A 7,641-nucleotide genomic window follows, 5' to 3' on the forward strand; every position below is an offset into this window, starting at 1 on the left:
GTTTGTTTATTTATTTCCTTTCATGAATGAATTAATTAAGTCATTAAAAAATTAATTAATTAATTACTTTCGGGTTTGTTTGTCTGTTTGTTTATTTGTTTACTTGTTTATTTATTTATTTCCATTCATTCATTCATTCATTCATCACTTCCGCGTTTATTTATTTATTTAGCTATTTTTTTATTTTGTTATTCATTCATTCCTCTATCGATATAATTAATTAATTAATTAATTAATTAATTAATTAATTGCCCCCGGGTTCGTTCGTTTGTTTGTTTGTTTATTCATTTATTCATTTATTTATTTATTTATTCGAATAATTAATTAATTAATTAACTAATTAATTACTTCCGGGTTTAATTAATTGATTGATTGATTGATTGACTGGTTGATTGATTGATTGATTGATTGATTAACTAATTAATTAATTAATTAATTACTTCCGGGTTGGTGGGTTGGTTGGTTGGTTGGTTGATTTATTTATTTATTTCCTTTAGTAATTAATTAATTAATTAATTAATTAATTAATTAATTAAACCCACCAATCAATCAACCAATTAATTAATTCATTCGTTCCTTCCGGGTTCTAAAAATTTATTTGTTTATTTATTTATTTATTTATTTATTCATTCGTTCGTTCGTTCCTTCATTCCTTCATTCCTTCATTCATTCCCTTTATTTAATTAATTAATTAATTACTTTTGGTTTGTTGATTTATTTATTTAGTTATTTATTTATTTATTTAATCGATCCAATAATTAATTGATTAATTGATTATTTTAATGTCTTACTTCCGGGGCTTTTTGAAATTTAATTTTTTTTTTTTTTTTTTTTTTTTTTTTTTTTAATTACTTTTTTAATTAATTAAAAAAACTAATTAATTTCAGGGTTTATTTATTTGTTTGTTTTATTATTTATGTATTTATTCGTTTCCCTTTTACTTACTTACTTACTTACTTACTTACTTATTTATTTATTTCCAAGGCATTGATTTAATTATTTAAATAATTAATTGCTTCATTCTGGATTGTATTTACTTATTTATAATTTATTTATTTATTTATTTATTTATTTACTTATTTTATTGTGTATTTATTTATTTCCGGTGCTGTTTTCAATTATTTGTTTATTTATTCATTCACTCATTCATTCATTCATTCATTCACTTCCTTTTTTTTTTTTTTTTTTTCTCGGTCGCGGTCGCGGTCTCGGCCCTGGCCTCGGGTCTCAGCCTAGGCCTCGGTCTCGGTCTCGGCCTAGGCCTCGGGTCTTAGCCTAGGCCTCAGGTCTCGGTCTCGGGCCTCGGCCTAGGCCTCAGGTCTCGGTCTCGGGCCTCGGCCTAGGCCTCGCTCTCGGTCTCGGTCTCGGCCTAGGTCTCGGCCTAGGCCTCGGGCCTCAGCCTAGCCCTCGGGCCTCAGCCTCGCTCTCGGTCTCGGTCTCGGTTTCGGCCTAGGTCTCGGCCTAGGCCTCGGGCCTCAGCCTAGCCCTCGGGCCTCAGCCTAGCCCTCGGTCTCGGTCTCGGCCTAGGCCTCAGGTCTCGGTCTCGGTCTCGGTCTCGGTCTCGGGCCTTGGCCTAGGCCTCGCTCTCGCTCTCGGTCTCGGTTTCGGACTAAGTCTCGGCCTAGGCCTCGGGCCTCAGCTTAGCCCTCGGTCTCAGGCTCGGTTTCGGCCTAGGTCTTGGCCTAGGCCTCGGGCCTCAGCCTAGCCCTCGGTCTTGGTCTCGGCCTAGGCCTCAGGTCTCGGTCTCGGTCTCGGCCTAGGCCTCAGGTCTCGGTCTCGGTCTCGGGCCTCCGCCTAGGCCTCGCTCTCGGTCTCGGTTTCGGCCTAGGTCTCAGCCTAGGCCTCGGGTCTCGGTCTCGGGCCTTGGCCTAGGCCTCTCTCTTGGTCTCAGTTTCGGCCTAGGTCTCAGCCTAGGCCTCGGGCCTCGGCCTAGCCCTCGGTCTCGGTCTCGGTCTCGGCCTAGGCCTCAGGTCTCGGTCTCGGTCTCGGGCCTCAGCCTAGCCCTCGGTCTTGGTCTCGGCCTAGGCCTCAGGTCTCGGTCTCGGTCTCGGCCTAGGCCTCAGGTCTCGGTCTCGGTCTCGGTCTCGGTCTCGGTCTCGGTCTCGGGCCTTGGCCTAGGCCTCGCTCTCGGTCTCGGTCTCGGTTTCGGACTAAGTCTCGGCCTAGGCCTCGGGCCTCAGCTTAGCCCTCGGTCTCAGGCTCGGTTTCGGCCTAGGTCTTGGCCTAGGCCTCGGGCCTCAGCCTAGCCCTCGGTCTTGGTCTCGGCCTAGGCCTCAGGTCTCGGTCTCGGTCTCGGCCTAGGCCTCAGGTCTCGGTCTCGGTCTCGGGCCTCCGCCTAGGCCTCGCTCTCGGTCTCGGTTTCGGCCTAGGTCTCGGCCTAGGCCTCAGGTCTCGGTCTCGGGCCTTGGCCTAGGCCTCGCTCTCGGTCTCGGTTTCGGCCTAGGTCTCGGCCTAGGCCTCGGGCCTCAGCCTAGCCCTCGGTCTCAGTCTCGGTCTCGGTCTCGGTCTCGGTCTCGGTCTCGGTCTCGGTCTCGGTCTCGGGCCTCGGCCTAGGCCTCGCCCTCGGTCTCGGTTTCAGCCTAGGTCTCGGCCTAGGCCTCGGGCCTCGGCCTAGGCCTCAGGTCTCGGTCTCGGGCCTTGGCCTAGGCCTCGCTCTCGGTCTCGGTTTCAGCCTAGGTCTCGGCCTAGGCCTAGGTCTCGGTCTCGGGCCTTGGCCTAGGCCTCGCTCTCGGTCTCGGTTTCGGTTTCAGCCTAGGTCTCGGCCTAGGCCTCGGTCTCAGCCTAGGCCTTAGGCCTCGGGTCTCGGTCTCCGTCTCGGGCCTTGGCCTAGGCCTCGCTCTCGGTCTCGGTTTCGGCCTAGGTCTCGGCCTAGGCCTCGGGCCTCGGCCTAGGCCTCAGGTCTCGGTCTCGGGCCTTGGCCTAGGCCTCGCTCTCGGTCTCGGTCTCGGTTTCGGCCTAGGTCTCGGCCTAGACCTCGGGCCTCAGCCTAGCCCTCGGTCTCAGTCTCGGTCTCGGTCTCGGTCTCGGTCTCGGTCTCCGTCTCGGTCTCGGTCCCGGTCCCGGTCCCGGCCCAGGCCTTGGCCTAGGCCTCGCTCTCGCTCTCGGTCACGCTCCCCGCCCAGGCCTCGGCATAGGCCTCGCTCTCACTCTCGGTCCCGGTCCCGGTCCCGGCCCAGGCCCAGGCCTCGGCCTAGGCCTCTCTCTCAGTCCTGGTCCCGGTCCCCGCCCAGGCCTCGGCCTAGGCCTCGCTCTCGCTCTTGCTCTCGCTCTCACTCTCGGTCCCGGCTCAGGCCTCGGCCTAGGCCTCGCTCTCGCTCTCGCTCTCACTCTCGGTCCTGGTCCTGGTCCCGGTCCCGGCCCAGGCCCAGGCCTTGGCCTAGGCCTCGCTCTCAGTCCCGGTCCCGGTCCCGATCCCGGTCCCGGCCCTGGCCTCCGCCTAGGCCTTGCTCTCGCTCTCGGTCCCGGTCCAGGCCCAGGCCTTGGCCTAGGCCTCGGTCTCGCTCTCGGTCCCGGTCCCGGTCCCGGTCCCGGTCCCGGTCCCCGCCCAGGCCTCGGCCTAGGCCTCGCTCTCGCTCTTGCTCTCGCTCTCGCTCTCGGTCCCGGCTCAGGCCTCGGCCTAGGCCTCGCTCTCGCTCTCGGTCCCGGTCCCGGTCCCGGCCCCGGCCCCGGCCCCGGCCCCGGCCCCGGCCCCGGCCCCGGCCCAGGCCTCGGCCTAGGCCTCTCTCTCAGTCCTGGTCCCGGTCTCCGCCCAGGCCTCGGCCTAGGCCTCGGTCTCGCTCTCGGTCTCTCCCTTGGTCCCGGTCCCCGCCCAGGCCTTGGCCTAGGCCTCGGTCTCGCTCTCAGTCCCGGTCCCGGTCCCGGCCCTGGCCTCCGCCTAGGCCTCGCTCTCGCTCTCGGTCCCAGTCCCGGCCCAGGCCTCGGCCTAGGCCTCGCTCTCAGTCCCGGTCCCGATCCCGGTCCCGGCCCTGGCCTCCGCCTAGGCCTCGCTCTCGCTCTCGGTCCCAGTCCCGGCCCAGGCCTCGGCCTAGGCCTCGCTCTCGCTCTCGCTCTCGCTCTCGCTCTCGCTCTCGGTCCCGGCCCAGGTCTCGGCCTAGCCCTCGGTCTCAGTCTCGGTCCTGGTCCCGGTCCCGGTCCCGGTCCCGGTCCCCGTCCCGGCTCAGGCCTCGGCCTATGCCTCGGTGTCGGTCCCGGTCCTGGTCTCGGCCTAGGCCTCGGTCTCGGCCCTTTGCCCAGCTCTGGCCCCAGCCCCGGCCCCGGTTTTTTTTTTTTTTTTTTTTTTTTTTTTTTTTTTTTTATTATTATTATTTATTTTTTCACTTTTAAATCGCGAAGGAATAAAAGAGAGAGAAAGGAAGACAGAGTCGATCGACGAGTTAACCGCTCGTGCGTTTTATTAATCGTCGCCTCGAACGTCCGCGTGCGTCGCGGGCGAGGGGGAAAGGAGGATGCGGCGGCGGCGTGACCGACCTCCCGCCCGAGTCTCCTTTTTTCACGACGATGCCTCCTGCCGTCCTGCCCTCCTGCTCGTCCGTCCGCTCCTAGCGACGGATCCGGCCGGCTCCGGAACCGGCGGACGGGCCTACCCGGGCCCGGGCGGCTCTACGGGCGACTCTACTCGGCTCCGGGCCGGTCCGCGGGGTCTGCCGCCCGGCTCCGGCCCGGTCCCCCGGCTCTACCCGGCTCCGGGCCGGTCCGCCGGAACTTCCCGGTTCCGGGACGGTACCCCGTCTCTACCCGGCTCCGGGTCGGTCCGGCAGGTGTTCCCGCTCCCGGCTCCGGGCCGGGCCGCCAGGTCTACCCGGTTCAGAAGCCGGCGGCCAGGCCTGCCTGATCCCGGCTCCGGGCAGGTCCGCCGGCTCTAACACGGCTCCGAGCCTGACCGCGGGGTCTGCCCGGCTCCGAGCCGGACCCCCGGCTTTTCCCGCCTCTGCCTCCGGGCCGGGCCGCCAGGTCTACCCGGCACGGCAGCCGGCCGCCAGGTCTACCCGGTCCCGGCTCCGGGCCGGTCCGCCAGCCGTTTCCGGTCCCGGCGCCGGGCCGGACCGCGGGGTCCGCCCGGCTCCGCGCCGGTCCCCCGGGTTTCCCCGATCTCGGCTCCGGAGCGGGCCGGTCCGCAGGCTCCTCCCGGCTCCGGGCCGGGCCGCCAGCTGTCCCCGGTTTCGGCTCCGAGCCGGACCGCGGGGTCTGCCCGGCTCCGCGCCGGTCCCTCGGGCATTTCCGCTTCCGGCTCCGGGCCGGGCCGCCAGGTCTACCCGGCACGGCAGCCGGCCGCCAGGTCTACCCGGTCCCGGCTCCGGGCCGGTCCGCCAGCCGTTTCCGGTCCCGGCGCCGCGCCGGACCGCGGGGTCCGCCCGGCTCCGCGCCGGTCCCCCCGTTTTCCCCGCTCCCGGCTCCGGCCCGGTCCGCACGGTCTAGCGGGCTCCGAGCCGGTCGCCCAGCTCTACGCGGCTCCGGGCCGGTCCCCCAGCTCTACCGGGCTCCGGGCCGGTCCGCCAGGTTCTCCCCGTTCCGGCTCCGAGCCGGACCGCGGGGTCTGCCCGGCTCCGGGCCGGTCCGCCAGCCGTTTCCGGTCCCGGCTCCGGGCCGGGCCGCCAGGTCTACCCGGCACGGCAGCCGGCCGCCAGGTCTACCCGGTCCCGGCGCCGGGCGGTTTAACCCGCGTTTAGCCGGCTCCGGGCCGGTCCGCCAGCTGTTTCCGGTGCCGGCTCCGCGCCGGACCCCCCCCTTTTCCCCCGCTCCCGGCTCCGGCCCGGTCCGCACGGTCTAGCGGGCTCCGAGCCGGTCGCCCAGCTCTACGCGGCTCCGGGCCGGTCCCCCAGCTCTACCGGGCTCCGGGCCGGTCCGCCAGCTTCTCCCCGTTCCGGCTCCGAGCCGGACCGCGGGGTCTGCCCGGACCCCCGGCTTTTCCCGCCTTCGGCTCCGGGCCGGGCCGCCAGGTCTACCCGGCACGGCAGCCGGCCGCCGGGTCTACCCGGTCCCGGCTCCGGGCCGGTCCGCCAGCCGTTTCCGGTCCCGGCGCCGGGCCGGACCGCGGGGTCCGCCCGGCTCCGCGCCGGTCCCCCCGTTTTTCCCCGCTCCCGGCTCCGGCCCGGTCCGCACGGTCTAGCGGGCTCCGAGCCGGTCCCCCAGCTCTACCGGGCTCCGGGCCGGTCCGCCAGGTTCTCCCGGTTTCGGCTCCGAGCCGGACCGCGGGGTCCGCCCGGCTCCGGGCCGGTCCGCCAGCCGTTTCCGGTCCCGGCTCCGGGCCGGGCCGCCAGGTCTACCCGGCACGGCAGCCGGCCGCCAGGTCTACCCGGTCCCGGCGCCGGGCGGTTTAACCCGCGTTTAGCCGGCTCCGGGCCGGTCCGCCAGCTGTTTCCGGTGCCGGCTCCGCGCCGGACCCCCCCCTTTTCCCCCGCTCCCGGCTCCGGCCCGGTCCGCACGGTCTAGCGGGCTCCGAGCCGGTCGCCCAGCTCTACGCGGCTCCGGGCCGGTCCCCCAGCTCTACCGGGCTCCGGGCCGGTCCGCCAGGTTCTCCCCGTTCCGGCTCCGAGCCGGACCGCGGGGTCTGCCCGGACCCCCGGCTTTTCCCGCCTTCGGCTCCGGGCCGGGCCGCCAGGTCTACCCGGCACGGCAGCCGGCCGCCGGGTCTACCCGGTCCCGGCTCCGGGCCGGTCCGCCAGCCGTTTCCGGTCCCGGCGCCGGGCCGGACCGCGGGGTCCGCCCGGCTCCGCGCCGGTCCCCCCGTTTTTCCCCGCTCCCGGCTCCGGCCCGGTCCGCACGGTCTAGCGGGCTCCGAGCCGGTCCCCCAGCTCTACCGGGCTCCGGGCCGGTCCGCCAGGTTCTCCCGGTTTCGGCTCCGAGCCGGACCGCGGGGTCCGCCCGGCTCCGGGCCGGTCCGCCAGCCGTTTCCGGTCCCGGCTCCGGGCCGGGCCGCCAGGTCTACCCGGCACGGCAGCCGGCCGCCAGGTCTACCCGGTCCCGGCGCCGGGCGGTTTAACCCGCGTTTAGCCGGCTCCGGGCCGGTCCGCCAGCTGTTTCCGGTGCCGGCTCCGCGCCGGACCCCCCCCTTTTCCCCCGCTCCCGGCTCCGGCCCGGTCCGCACGGTCTAGCGGGCTCCGAGCCGGTCGCCCAGCTCTACGCGGCTCCGGGCCGGTCCCCCAGCTCTACCGGGCTCCGGGCCGGTCCGCCAGCTTCTCCCCGTTCCGGCTCCGAGCCGGACCGCGGGGTCTGCCCGGACCCCCGGCTTTTCCCGCCTTCGGCTCCGGGCCGGGCCGCCAGGTCTACCCGGCACGGCAGCCGGCCGCCGGGTCTACCCGGTCCCGGCTCCGGGCCGGTCCGCCAGCCGTTTCCGGTCCCGGCGCCGGGCCGGACCGCGGGGTCCGCCCGGCTCCGCGCCGGTCCCCCCGTTTTTCCCCGCTCCCGGCTCCGGCCCGGTCCGCACGGTCTAGCGGGCTCCGAGCCGGTCCCCCAGCTCTACCGGGCTCCGGGCCGGTCCGCCAGGTTCTCCCGGTTTCGGCTCCGAGCCGGACCGCGGGGTCCGCCCGGCTCCGGGCCGGTCCGCCAGCCGTTTCCGGTCCCGGCTCCGGGCCGGGCCGCCAGGTCTACCCGGCACGGCAGCCGGCCGCCAGGTCTACCCGGTCCCGGCGCCGGGCGGTTTAA

Source organism: Heliangelus exortis, unplaced genomic scaffold (genome assembly GCF_036169615.1).
Source record: "Heliangelus exortis unplaced genomic scaffold, bHelExo1.hap1 Scaffold_65, whole genome shotgun sequence".
NCBI classification, from domain to species: Eukaryota; Metazoa; Chordata; class Aves; order Apodiformes; family Trochilidae; genus Heliangelus; species Heliangelus exortis.